The 13,791-nt window shown below is 38.5% G+C and overlaps 1 protein-coding gene across 3 annotated transcripts in view; it reads right to left on the bottom strand.

Moving 5' to 3' along the window:
* CycG (cyclin G) overlaps nt 1-5,142 on the bottom strand; it is a 15,903-nt gene extending 10,761 nt beyond the window's left edge. Inside the window, exon 1 of one of the 3 annotated variants that reach the window (XM_083119407.1) lies at nt 4,912-5,142. The gene's annotated coding sequence lies outside the window, so the exon portion shown is untranslated. Of the gene's footprint in view, nt 1-3,032; nt 3,246-4,911 lie in introns of those variants that run through there. The other 2 variants (XM_083119405.1, XM_083119406.1) reach the window with 2 other exon arrangements.
* Between the last annotated feature and the right edge of the window lie 8,649 nt (nt 5,143-13,791).

Below are 13,791 nucleotides of genomic sequence, written 5' to 3'. Positions count from 1 at the left end.
ATACCCCTAGACAAATCTGAGCCGAGTACGAAGTGCACCGAACCTCGAGTGCGGAGGTGAAGTGGGGGGGGGGGGCAGGCTAGTAACAATATGCAGTGTTATATAATTACAAAGTGTAAGACTAACAAGGGAGGTTATCTAAGTGTCCCCCTCCAATTTCCATGAAACTTGGCAGGCGTATAGTGGGGCCCAAAGGAAGAAATACGTGTTTTTTTTGTTTCAGCTAAAAAACGATTTTAGGAGGGCAAAACCCCCTCAAATGTCAAGATGAGGACAAATTGAAGTGAGGATCTGACCCCTGTGTCCCTCCGATTTCCATGAAACTTGGCAGGTTTATAGTGAGGCCCAATGGAAGAAATACGTGTTTTTTTGTTTCAGCTAAAAAACTGTTTTAGGGGGCAAAACCCGCCTCAAATGTCAAGATGAGGACAAATTGACGTGGGGATCATCTGACCCCTGTGTCCCCCTCCGATTCCCATGAAATTTGACAGGTGTACATGCCCCCTGTTTCTTCCTATGCCATATTTACGTGGTTTCGGGGTCAGATCCTCACTTCAATTTCTCCTCATCTTGACATTTGAGGGGTGGGGGGGGGCTCTATACACCTGCCAAGTTTCATGGAAATCGGAGGAGGAGACTTAGACCTCCCTTGTAAGTGTATTAATTAATTACAAATTGCGCGCACACACACACACACACTATATATATATATATATATATATATATATATATATATATATATATATATATATATATATATATATATATCTGTATGTATGTATATTATATATATATTTATATTAGCAGGTAACAATATGCTATAAGCACATTCTTACTTTCCAAAGAAGCGCATGTGGGATGGCAAAACGGATCTGAAAACTGTGGATCCGGATCCGAAACTACGGGATCCGGATCTGGCCATCCCTAGTGCACACCCTATGTGAAACAGAACCTCCTACAGTTAACCTCTGGTTTGTTAAATAAATTACTTAGTTTGGTGATTCCCTATGAACCCATCATCTAATTACTTTTGATACTGTGATGTTCAAAGATCAATATCTATAATGATGCAGCCTGTAACAGTTGTACACTGATCTCAGTAACTTCAATATCACCATATGATGTATTAACCACACATTTCTGATTGCATGTCATTGTCAACCCAACCACATTGATTTGGGCTAGCTCTCGAACTGCAGGCAAGAGATTAGCATATTTAAAGAAAATACTATTCATATATGAGAGAGATTCTTGTTTGTGTACTTATCATCCCTTATATATTGGGAAAATTAAGAAACAGAAAATGTAAAATTAGTGGTGTGAATGGGCACTGAGGGGGGGAAAAACTTATTTGTTCCATTGATACATCTTAAAATTGATCTCCTTCAGTATACCACTTTTCTAAATTTCTATATACATATCCAAATGAGGTAGACTGGGCTACCAGAAGACACATCCTTTGAACCATTTCAGTGGCCAGCATGCAAAAAGTGTAGGGCCAAATTATCAGTGTTGATCAATATCTGTTCAACAAAGGAATATTTCAGGTGTTGTAAGCATGAATAGTGCCATTTACATGGAATGGTTCTTACCCACTTTATTTGTGGGTTTCATTTTACAATGAAAAATTGCTTTGAAGCTTGTCGGTATGAAGAAAATACTTTGGTGCAGGTTAAGCTAAATTACTGTTATTCAGTTTCCATTCCAAAATAAATACTAATATTTTATAACATTCCCAATTTTGTTCAGTCCAGAAATTACACAGAAAATTCTATTAATTACCTCATCCAAGCACCCTCTCCTGATAACAGTTCTGAATGTTTAATGATTTTTAACAAGTTTTGCAGTATTATTAATTAGGAAGTACTTTAGAATACCGAAATGATTGTGGAAATAAGTTGGAATTTTGGAGAATTAGCATAGTTGAAAGCTTCACTAAGTATTATTTACCAGATAAATTATGATTTGAAAAGTAGCCTACATGAATATCGGTGCTTCACAGCCACTTTTTATTTATGTTGTCTCAGATATGGAGTTCTGGCAGATTTTCATGCAAGGCTTGAAGAAGGCTTTGTGCTTGATGATCTACATTGCCCTTATATTCAGTTAGGATACAGCAAAGGTATACCTTGTAAATACTGAAAGCATTTAGGAATGTTACTTTAAGGCTAAGAGCCCTAAACCACACACACCTAGCCTAAAAATGAAAGCACTTAGCGATGTAATACATTTTCATATTCCACACATGTGAAGTAGACGACAACAGTAGTCTGTATCCAAGAAAACAGCATACTAAAAGCTGCTGGCAAAGTAGGAGCATACAGAACAATCATTCTCGAAAACTCAGTAGCCACTAAGACACTGAAGTATATATTAAGACAAATAGAAATCGAACCTTGTAAAAATGTCCGTGTACTTCGGCCCCCTCTCCTCACAGCCACTTTGTAAAAACAAGTTTGAGCTCCAAAAATAGTTCTAAACACATATTCAACTTAAATCTTAAGCATCAAAAACATCAAGATTGGAGAGATATATCGTGTACACTCTTCTTCGTTGCTTTATACTGTGACAAGTGAAAATAGCGAGGCAATCTAATCGAAAGAAATAACGCTTAAAAGTAATATTTTTTTATATTCGGGAATTTCTGTGTGCTTCATTTTAGTTTAGTATTCGCCTCTCTTCTACAGTTCATTAAAATATGAAATGTTGGATGTAATGTTCCTAAAAATTACTTTACCCTGCCACTTTTTTTTTTTTGGACAGTTTGCAATAAAAAGGAAATTTTAGAACAACCACCACTCATACACCCAAATTCAAAGTTCTTGCATGAGACAATTTCGATTCCGTTACAACAACATCAAACCTTTAATATTTGAGGCTCATAACATTACCTTCTAAATCCTAGACAGGCTACAACCGTTACTGAACATTTAAATGTAAACACTGCCCAGAGAATCGATTTTCTCGTATTACACACTACCAAATACGGTTAACAGATACTAATTAATTCAAAAACTTCATTAAGTATTTACCCGGATGCGTCCAAACCGGAGATGTTTTCAAAAAACTACAATAATTTCTTCGTTGATCCTATGACCTCCACTTGCCCCTATGTTTTAAACTTGACAGCTGAAATGGCGTCTGTGTTTGTTAAACTCAGCTGTTCCAGGTCCTAAGATATTCATCCGCCTATTCGTGGGTATAACGAACTTTCTGATGTGCAGATTGTGTACAAATTATCATGTTTCCGACGCAAGCTCTTTACAATGTTCATTTGGAGCTGTTAGCATATTGGTTCAAAGAAAATTACTAAAATAATTGGGTTCGCTTTTGAAATTGTAGGCACTACTTCAACAAAAACGCATTGCCAAGTTTAGAGCTCGCAAAATTTACCTTTATCGAATCTTGTGTGTTTTATTACATTGATGTTCTTCTGCGTCCTAATACAATTGATACATTAGGCTTACGTCTACATGCATTTCTTAATCTTTTTCTTTTCATTTTGAAAAGTACGCGTGATCAACGAGAACACAAAGACCGTTACATAACATCATCCATTTGGCAACACTGGAGATCTATCCTTTGGTCAGCCCACTACGTACGCCCCCCTCTCCCTACTTTTCTCGCAGTTTCGAGATGCAGTCTTTTCCAAAACCGAATTGACCCGTGTTGATCTTACCAAAAATGAAACTGGAATTGCTTTAAAGATATGTATGTAAAATAAAACTGCATATTTGAAACCGTTTAGAAATTCAAGCCCAGTCTACGTTCAAATTCATTAACCGTGGCTATTACACAAAGTTAATTACATGTATTTAATTGATTTACGTAATGTATTTTAACTTTGTTTTCTATCTCTCTAGCTCAAACCCGACAGTGAAGAATAACGAACAGCTCAGCAGAATGCGACCGAGAACAAACACAGGAAAAATCCAAACATCCGAGATTCGAACACAGGGAATAAATAGATGTACTCTATAATAATGTGTCGATCTCCATGATAAAATAATCCCAAACATCTAATATGAATACCAGACTGGGTAACTTGATCCATTGTTTATTAAATTTTACTTATCGATCATTAGAACTTCCGGCCTCAAAGGAAGAAAACAGCGGCGACGGGACTCGATGCGCTAACCAAGCTTGACGCTTGGCAGACCTTGGTCCTCGCCAGGGGCTTTTTCGTTAGAATTAATTAGGTTGAACTTTCAAATTTGAGGTTCCAAAATTAAAATTACAAAGAAAGAAAAAAAAAGCGTGAATTTACGCTACTACGTGCCGAGTAAACAAACCAAGATAATTATGAAAGCAAATCCGTGAATGATATGATATTTTTCGGTGACAAGAGTTTTGCAGTTCAACTAATTTAGTTTTTGCGCACGCAGAAGTGGCGACCAGAGTTCCTGTAAGTCAAAACTCTATCATTACAAAATTTTGTAACGGTCATGATAAAATACCGTTCATTGAATGATGCAATATACAGCATTGCAAACATTTAAAAAAATGTGAAACATCCTATCATTTCATTAGTTGTATAAATCATTCAAATATGGCACGGTAATTAATAATTAAATATTCACGGTATTATTTATAAACCAAACATTTCAACGCAAACACAACTTATTGACTTATTACGTCAGATTTTTGTTGTGAAATGAGCATCGCTATTAATAAAGAACTAAGATTATACAACTGTCGCTTTAAGAACTTTCTCGATTATTCGTGACAATAAAGATGAATGTAACAAACACAAATTCGTGGCCAGGGTTGGAATGAAAAACTTCCTGATTTTGTAAAGCTAAATGCAAAGCTATAAAAATCGGCAAAATAACTTAAGCATCATTAGACAATAGCATTATAAAAAAATGTAAAGCATGTACAACGCAGACGCAGGCAACACGACGAACATACCTATAATAATTACCTGTTGTAAGTTGGGTTTCAAATGAGACGACGGTGGTTTCCTGAACTGCACATTTGTTGGGCAGTATGTTGCAGAACAGTTTACGAAGCCATTGGCAAATAACTCGCGAAGCTGTGAAGCTTACTGCGCACGATCCATCTTTTACACTTTCACGTTGCACTGTCTGAATTCAAACTGACGGAAAACGGAACGGGTGTTCGTAGCGCTGTATCGTCTGCTTGCCTTGAAACTTATCTTTTCCACCGTTGCCACAATGCGCATTGTTTGGACGGCAACGTCGGAAATCATCAATAACAATCGTCACTCCTGAAACCCAACGTCCTCGTTTCGTCAGATTCAAAGGAAATGAAATTTGATTAACAAGTAGGTTTACCGCTACCACTCCACGCTCTGAATACTATATAAAAACAGGTAAATTTAAGCGTCGCCAATAAACAAAAGAAGCAACATGCAAAAGGAAAGCACAAACAAACCACACAGCTCGGGATTTTATTTCCCAAACTCACGCCGTGCAAAATAATAAACCACACCACTGAACAAATTGATTTGAGGGCAAAGCCCTGGATTGAACGCCAACAATTCGTGATGGAGTGATTATTCAAATAAGTAAATAACAGATTTTAAAAATCAAGTATAAGAATGCACTGTTATTTTGAAACTTATAACTGAAGAGTTGAGTTTATTTTTTTCAAAAGTTAGCGCCTCTGATATGTACAATGCATTTTTCTGGCGGTATGCAATGGTTCACCATACTGGCACTTTTTTATAAGTGAAAATAAAAGTAATAACATTTCATTTCAACGAAAGAAATGTGTGTGTGTGTGTAAGTATAAGGATGCACAATTATTTATGAACATACACAGTATATTTAGTTCGCCCATCCCCTTCAATCTTAAAAACCCCGACTTCATCGCAACTTGATAACTTCACGTCACGCGAATTTCGTCCCATCGAAGCTCAAATTTTAAGTTCCCCCACACCCCCCAGGGCGGGAGATGAACCCGGAACATGCGGTGGTTACAGGTCTGTGTCAAGAATATCGAGTCTACCAATACCAAGAATGCCTCCAGTGTAAAGTGGTTAGGTAAACTTCGTTTTTAAGCCCACTTTATGCACAGATAGGCTAATCGGTATTGGCCCTACAGGTTAAAGAAAAATCCGAACTACTACGTGCCCTCACCGGGGGGTATCGAACCCGGACTTCTTGGTCACCGAGCGACAACGTTACCACCACCATTGGTGAAGCCTTCGTGAAATGATGAGTGTATCACACTACGTAGGGGTGTCAGGCTCGAATCCTCGGTGGGGTATGCAAGTAAAGTTGTGTTTTTATGCTTTATCTACGTTATAAATTTGCTATTCATCTTCATCGTTGATATAACGTAGAGAGACGGTAGGGGTATGTAAAAATAAGAAAAATCTACAATCATAAACTGTTGGCTTGTAATTAATCGGTTTCAGGTTTGATTCTCGGAAGAGGTACATTTTGATGTTTTGGATATCTCTATAACCTGTAGACCCGGCTGAGATTAACCTATCTGTGCATAAAAATGATTTTGAAATATTTTTTGTGCAATAATGACTGTTTGTAACTAAACTTAGTTTTTTCCACAATGAATGTTACTTATCGCCAGGAAAAGGGCTTGACATCACTGCCTTGCTCTGGTTTCGAGAAGGTTACATCAGCAAGCCGTGCTGCTCGTCCAAACAGAACACACGACTGCGAGAAAAAGAAAGAAAACTCGTTACTACGATGACATCATGTAGCTTGAGTAAATCCAGCGCAGGCTACACGGTTTCACGTTTTGCCATATCAATGTCTTTTCCGCTGCTCGCTTGTTCTCAGAAGCATCTATGGGTAGTTTTAGGCGAGCGACGCGTGGTGCAAAATATTGTAATGTCGCGCAACAACTGAATGCTTACTGACTGAGCTGTCCCTGCTTTTTACGTTTCGCCTTCAAGGTAAACTGCCTACGACCACGCGATGGTGACGAACATCTAATGTTGCATAGCCTTGAATCAACTGCGCGTCACTGGTAGAATGGTGCAAATATATATATATATATATATATATATATATATATATATATATATATATATAATAGAGCACATGGTTGTAGTTTGTGCAACGCACATTTGAACGTGACTCTTCTAGCCATGTAGGGCAATCGTGTCGGTTAAAAACTAACAAAATATGCGCGTGATTAAACACAAAGAATCATTAATGCCTTTCCCGGGATTCGGATCATGTATACAGATCTCTAGCCTCATACATGTCCTATTAAACGGTAGAGTTGACCTCCAGTGTGTAGTAGACAGAATATGGTGATTGTTGAGGCATGTTTCGGATTGTCCTGACCACTCCACGTTTGTTTCAAGTCCACCTTATGTTCATATGGATAATCGGGACTTGACCTAGAGCTTAGATTCAGATGCAAATCACCGTAAAATTTGCCTCCATCGGGGATCGAACCCAGGACCTCTTGGATAAGGTACACTATCCGGGAATCCCTCCTGACAACTATTTCATTACTTCGGCGGCACAGACTTCAAATTCGGACAGAATAACTGACAAACAACTTTTTGTCTGATCTCGACGATGAGGATGGGTGATGATTAAGTGACATTGACCAAGTGACACCCATGGCCATGTCGGCAATCAAATCCGGTGAGATCATCGAACATCGCCTAGAAAAATAGTTACGGAAGAATGGATAGTTATCTATTCAGGAGACAGTTTTTATTTTCAAATGATCGTGCAATAAGTAAAATAAGTATGCTTTGACCTCTTAACGTGCCTTGCTGCATGCACTCTTGCCATATTTCTATTTCTATTATTTTACGTCATTTTTCGATGTTTTGGATAATCGCGATGATGTAAATGAATGATACATCCAAGCTTTAACCAGGGTTCGAACTTGGGGTCTCTGACTTCGTTTCGCTAACTACCGTGCCATGGACACTTCCCGTATTAATTGGTCGATTTAATTACCATTAAAAGTTAACCGCGACAAGTAAGCGATAGGGCGTCTTGACCAAGATGAGAAAATCCTTCTGGAATTGTTCTCAACCACAAGACAGCGGAGGGAGTGTGGGCGATGTAATCAGGTGTTTACCATCTAATCCTGCCCTTGCATTGCCAAAATGTGCGGCATTCATCGTAACTTTTAGCCAGTGACAGGTGATTGTATTATCACTAGGGCTCGAACGTTGAGGAAAAATCATTTTTTTCCCCTAGTGTCCGAAGACAAGGCCCAACATAATATATGTTCATTTTGGGTCATTGTAGGCCAGAAAAAGGTGGGTTTTATTTGTCCTTTTTTTCCTTTTTCGGCGTTTTTTTGGTGTATTGGTCCTTTTTTAGTTTTTTTTTAGGTCTTAACGGCTTTTTTTTTGCAACTTCACCTTCTTTCGACTACGTTGTTACTGCCCATTCTCAATTCGAATCGTTATCAGTTCATCACCTCTTAAACATTCTTTCTGTAGTAAAGAAATAAAAAAAGAAAGAAAGAAATATATTTGGTTAGGCCAAATATGATTCTTCAAATTATGTTAATCTAAAAAATATATAATGTCTGAAAGAAGATGCATTTCATTCATATAGTTTTCTCGCACTGTGTGTTCCATACCACCAGAATTTTTTATTTTTTTATTCATTAAATGTGTAGCCTAATTAAAACTGAAGCTATTAATCAATTTGGATCACATTTATACGTCCTTTTTTTTCCGTTTTTAGGTCTCTTTTTTGCCAATTTATAGGTCTTCAACTTCCAAGCCCTAATTATCATAAAGGGGGAAAAAACGGAGACGGCAGGAACTCTGGCACAAGCGAAGGGGAAGTGAGAGGAGAAAACAAATGACTATCCACTTTACCTTGTGAGATTAGCGAATTTACTTCCAGTGACCAAGACCTGCCAGGTACCACATCATTAGACATTGGATTTTTAGGTTCTAAAAAGCGTGCATCCAGGTTCCTAAAATAGGCCCTAAAAATCCTAAAATAGGTTCTAAAAATCCTAAAATAGGTTCTAAAAATCCTAAAATAGGTTCTAAAAATCCTAAAATAGGCCCTAAAAATCCTAGAATAGGTTCTAAAAATCCTAAAATAGGTTCTAAAAATCCTAAAATAGGCCCTAAAAATCCTAAAATAGGTTCTAAAAATCCTAAAATAGGCCCTAAAAATCCTAAAATAGGTTCTAAAAATCCTAAAATAGGTTCTAAAAATCCCGCAGTAGGTCCCAAAAAGCTTGGTTGAAAATTCCTGAAAAATACTGATTAGGTACAATCGCTAAAAACAAAATTTCAAAAGAACCGTAAGAAATTTTAATGCGTATATATCATAACTCATCACTTCTCCCAAATTGAAGGGGGGAGGGGTAGTACTGATCGAACGACTTGGGAATCACTGCAATCAAGATTGTTTTTCATAAAGAAAAGACAACTATTCACCACCACGGCTCTTTCTCCAATCACAATCCTCCACATTTACACATGAAAACTTCCCAGTTCATACAGGGATGACGTAAGAAATTCGTTGCGGGATAAATTTGAACACCTGCCAGGAAACAGAAGAAAAAACTATATTAAATGCTCTCCCTGCGCGCAATTCTTGCTGGGCTGCCTATGGTGATTATTTTTGTTCGTGTGTGATTTTTGCATACACGTAACAGTCGAGTGGGAGAATTACCTTGCGATTGTGAAAAAGACCTTGGCATTGGAGAGAACAGACAATTGCAAAACTCGCACAACGTTGTGCGTAGAACGACGAACATTCGCATGTAAAGAAATAACTTTTGTGTCGATACCTACATCCAGTGGCGTGCCCAAGGGGGTTGGTGGGGGTCATAACCCCTTCCACTTTTTGGTATTCCTAAAAAAATGAGGGCTGGCTAGCTACCAAAAGAAGGTACACGTAACACTTTCCCCCTTTCGATTGATTGATGTGTTGTTTTAAGTCCACTTTATGTACAGGAAGGCTAATCGGGATTGGCCCTACAGTTTAAAGTGGAATCCGAACCACTGTGCCATGTGCCTTCACCGGGTATCGAAACCGGGACCCCTTGATTACAAGGCGACGACGTTACCCCTACGCCATCAGAAGGCACCCTCTCCCTTTCGAAAATTCTGGGCACGCCACTGTCTAGATCACCGAACATCAACCGCGCCAAATGTAGTTTCCAAATTTTGAGGGTTTAAAGTCCGCCATCCTAAAATGCTTTACACAATTACATTCAAATTGAATACGAGATCTGCCATCCGACGTGTCTAGTTGCTGTATGAATTTCGGGTTGAATATTGTAAATTTGCTGAAATTATCTTGGTCTCACAATATATGTAACTTTACTCCTACATTATGCACTATAGCATACAATAGTAGAAAGTATTGATAAAACTTGTGTGATGCCCTAAAACTGCTGGAATTTTTGTTTATTTTCCTTGTAGTCCCACAGTAAAAGAGGCTTTCCACTGGTTGAGTATAAAGGGCAGGGGCTGAGATTAGGAAAGGAGTGGGGGTTGTTGCCCTCAACTTTTTGCCACTTTTGCACTCACACTATGCTAAACCTTATATACAAAGCGAAAGTAAACTGTCCTTGCCCCCCTTCCAGTTTTTGAACCCAATCTCCGCCACTGATAAAGGGCGATTCCTTTACTCCAGTGCTAAAACTAATTAGTGATTACTCGTTAGTGTACGTTAAGGGTCAAACAACGATATAAATAAGAAATAACAGCCTTCTTAAAGAAGGGCACAGCCTATGTACCGTCGAACAGTTAGACAAGTCGACATTAAAATGAATAACAATATCAAAACGGTTCCGGGTTCTGTATCCGCTGGAGGTACGTACATAGTGGTTCGGATCCCACTTTAAACTGTAGGTCCAGTCCCGATTAGCCTTACTGTGCATAATGTGCACCAAGTGTGCAATTGATGACAATAACTTGTTTCGAATGGGAAGTAACATATAAGCAGGAGCATTGCTACCAGGTGGGCATGGGGAGCTCCACACGCTCCTGTCCGCTCTACATAAGAAATTCTAGGAAACATTCATAGTTGAGCAAGAATAACATAGGGAGAAAGAGAAAGATCGATGCAGGAACAGATAGAAAGTGATGAAGGAACAGATAGAAAGTGATGAAGGAACAGATAGAAAGTGATGAAGGAACAGATAGAAAGTGATGAAGGAACAGAGCAACAAATGAAGGAAGGTAGAAAGATGTAGCGTGAATACAGCTACATGGAAATAAGTGATTGACAGATCAAGGATAAATGAACAGCGGAAGAGACGAAGAGGGAGAGAGAAAGAACAAAGATGAAATGAAGAAAGAAACAGGAGAAGAAAGAAGAGCACATGGAAAGTATAATACAGCACAGAAGTGGAAAAAGGCACGCGAGAGTGATAGAAGAAGAGAAGGCAGCGAGAGAAGCAGACTCATAACCAACAAAGTAGAGGTCATATAACTGTGGCATCGTATATCCACAATTTCGTGCACTGTTTTGCCATCTTATCATTTCTGCACGATCCACAACCGTCCTTCTCAGTTACTCCGGCAATTATCCTTGAAACCAGGTTGAAAGGGGCACAAATTACAATCCACGTAAACGTTTCGCACCTATTTCCTTCATATTCGTTCGCTGGAAACCTTGATAGCGTTGGGTAATGACGGATGAGTCATACGCGTTATGCCTTCTACGGATAGCAAGTCATAAACGGGAAACTAATCAATGACTAATGGATAGGCACCGCATATATCCATTCAGTGTGTTATATTACTCGATCACAGTATTGCCAACCGCTCATTTTTTTTTAGAAAATAATTTCATTATTCAATGTTCTTACAAATTGAAATAATATCCAAGTGGTTATGGATGTGACAGTATCATCTCGTAAACAATTAATTCTGTCTCATTCTATTTCTCAGTATCTATCTCGAAGGTAAACCCACGATTTCTTCTGAAGTCTCGAAATAAGATAAACAATTAAGAAAACTTATTAAATATAACTAAAGGCACAAGTTTTGGACATTAACGGGCACATATAAACTAGCTAACTTGGTGGAAAAGTGCGTTGAGTGGCCGACTCGAATCTAGACTTGCACACGGGTGTTCCTTTGTGAATGTCATCTGGTCAATTTTATCTATTCGCCATTCATTCTCTTCGTTTCGAGTGCCCTCCTCGATGAGACGCCATGTAACCAAGGAGTCCCTAGTGCGATACCCGGTGGAGGCATATAGTGGTTCGCACACTATCTTAAACTGTACGTCCTTGTGATAAAGTCGACTGAAAACAAAAATTCAAATTCAAATTCATCGTCTCGATTAACCGAAAGTCATGGCACTCAGTCAGATTGTTACCAATTTTAAGATTATAACTTTATAATAATAAAAGTACAAATAAATATAAATGAATACAAATAAATAGATATGCATATAACTTCACTCTCTTCATAAACTTTATATGAACTTTATATGCCCCCTTTCAACCTGGTTTCAAGGATAATTACCGGAAAAACTGAGAAGGGCGATTGTGGATCGTGCAGAAATGATAAGATGGCAAAACAGTGCACGAAATTGTGGCTATACAATGCCACAGTTATATGACCTCTACTTTGTTGGTTATGAGTCTGCTTCTCTCGCTTCTTCCACGGTCTTGGGGAAGTATATGTGTATGGGGTTAAGTAAAGCTAAAAAAGTTTCTTTCAGTTGACACTCTGTCGTAATTAAATACTTTATGGGGGATGGTACGACTTGATTTGGGGGGGGGGGGACGCGCCATTGCCTTGGGGATTGGCACCCCTGAATATGGCACATTGTTGATATTGAAATGTGGAATAATTTCTATTCAATAATGTTATAATTCATAGTAATAGTATTGATTGATTGATTTAGTTGGTGTTTTAAGTCCACTTTATGCACATAAGGCTAATCGGGACTGGACGTACAGTTTAAAATGGGATCCGAACCACTATGTGCCTCCACCGGGAATCGAACCCGGGACCACTTGATTACAAGACAACGACACTACCACTACCACTGCGCCATTGGGGAGGCCCTCATAGTAATAGTAGAAAGGTGTATTGTTGCAGTAATTCTATGCCGATGTCATTGTCACAAAAAAGGACATTTTTTGCCGTCCCGTTTTATGTTTTTAAAAAAATCGGCACAGAGGCTCAAGAAAAAAAGGACTGTCCCGTCTAATACGGGATGTCTGGTCACCTTAGTGTGGGGGTATTTTTGTAAGTCCCCCTTCATCAATTTCATCTAATCCTCATTGCCGCGATTATCCAAAGCTGGAAGAAAATTATAAAATTTCAAAAAATACAAAATCAAATGCAGAAAAATGTGGCCTTACAATGACAAACATGTTAAGAATTACTACACTTAGGTGCATGTTTCCTCAGTTAGTAACACTGCTCAATTCTGACATGCCCATGCAGGAAAAGGTAACGCGTGATTTTCCTTTATCAACAAAATTCTCTACCGATTGCTCATAAATTCTCATGTCCATTTCAACTTTAGAATTATCAAACACGTGGATTCAAAACGTAGGAGTAAAAATTGATGCGTACACACAAAAATGCGTTCATGATAATCGCTTCAGGTTAATTTTATCAATGCCAGCACATATGATTTGGAGAAATTTTGAAAGGTTTTCGTTGCCATCTTTCAAGAATGAAAAATCTTATTTTAATTCTGTTGTTAAACCTCCGTGAATTGATTTGAAGTCACAATATATTTGCATATGTAGAGCCGCGGTGGTATAGTCCGTAAGGTGTCCGCCACGCGGGAGACCAGGGCTGAGTGATCTAAGGTCGGAATTTTTCCGGCCTCGTCCCTGCATAAAGTGGCTCTGGGGCTCACCCAGCCTCAA

The sequence above is a fragment of the Lepisma saccharinum genome, chromosome 3 (genome assembly GCF_977018435.1).
Source record: "Lepisma saccharinum chromosome 3, izLepSacc3.1, whole genome shotgun sequence".
Lineage (NCBI taxonomy): Eukaryota > Metazoa > Arthropoda > Insecta > Zygentoma > Lepismatidae > Lepisma > Lepisma saccharinum.
The sequence above is the reverse complement of the archived record's forward strand: the minus strand, read 5'-3'. Positions and strand labels throughout refer to the sequence as shown.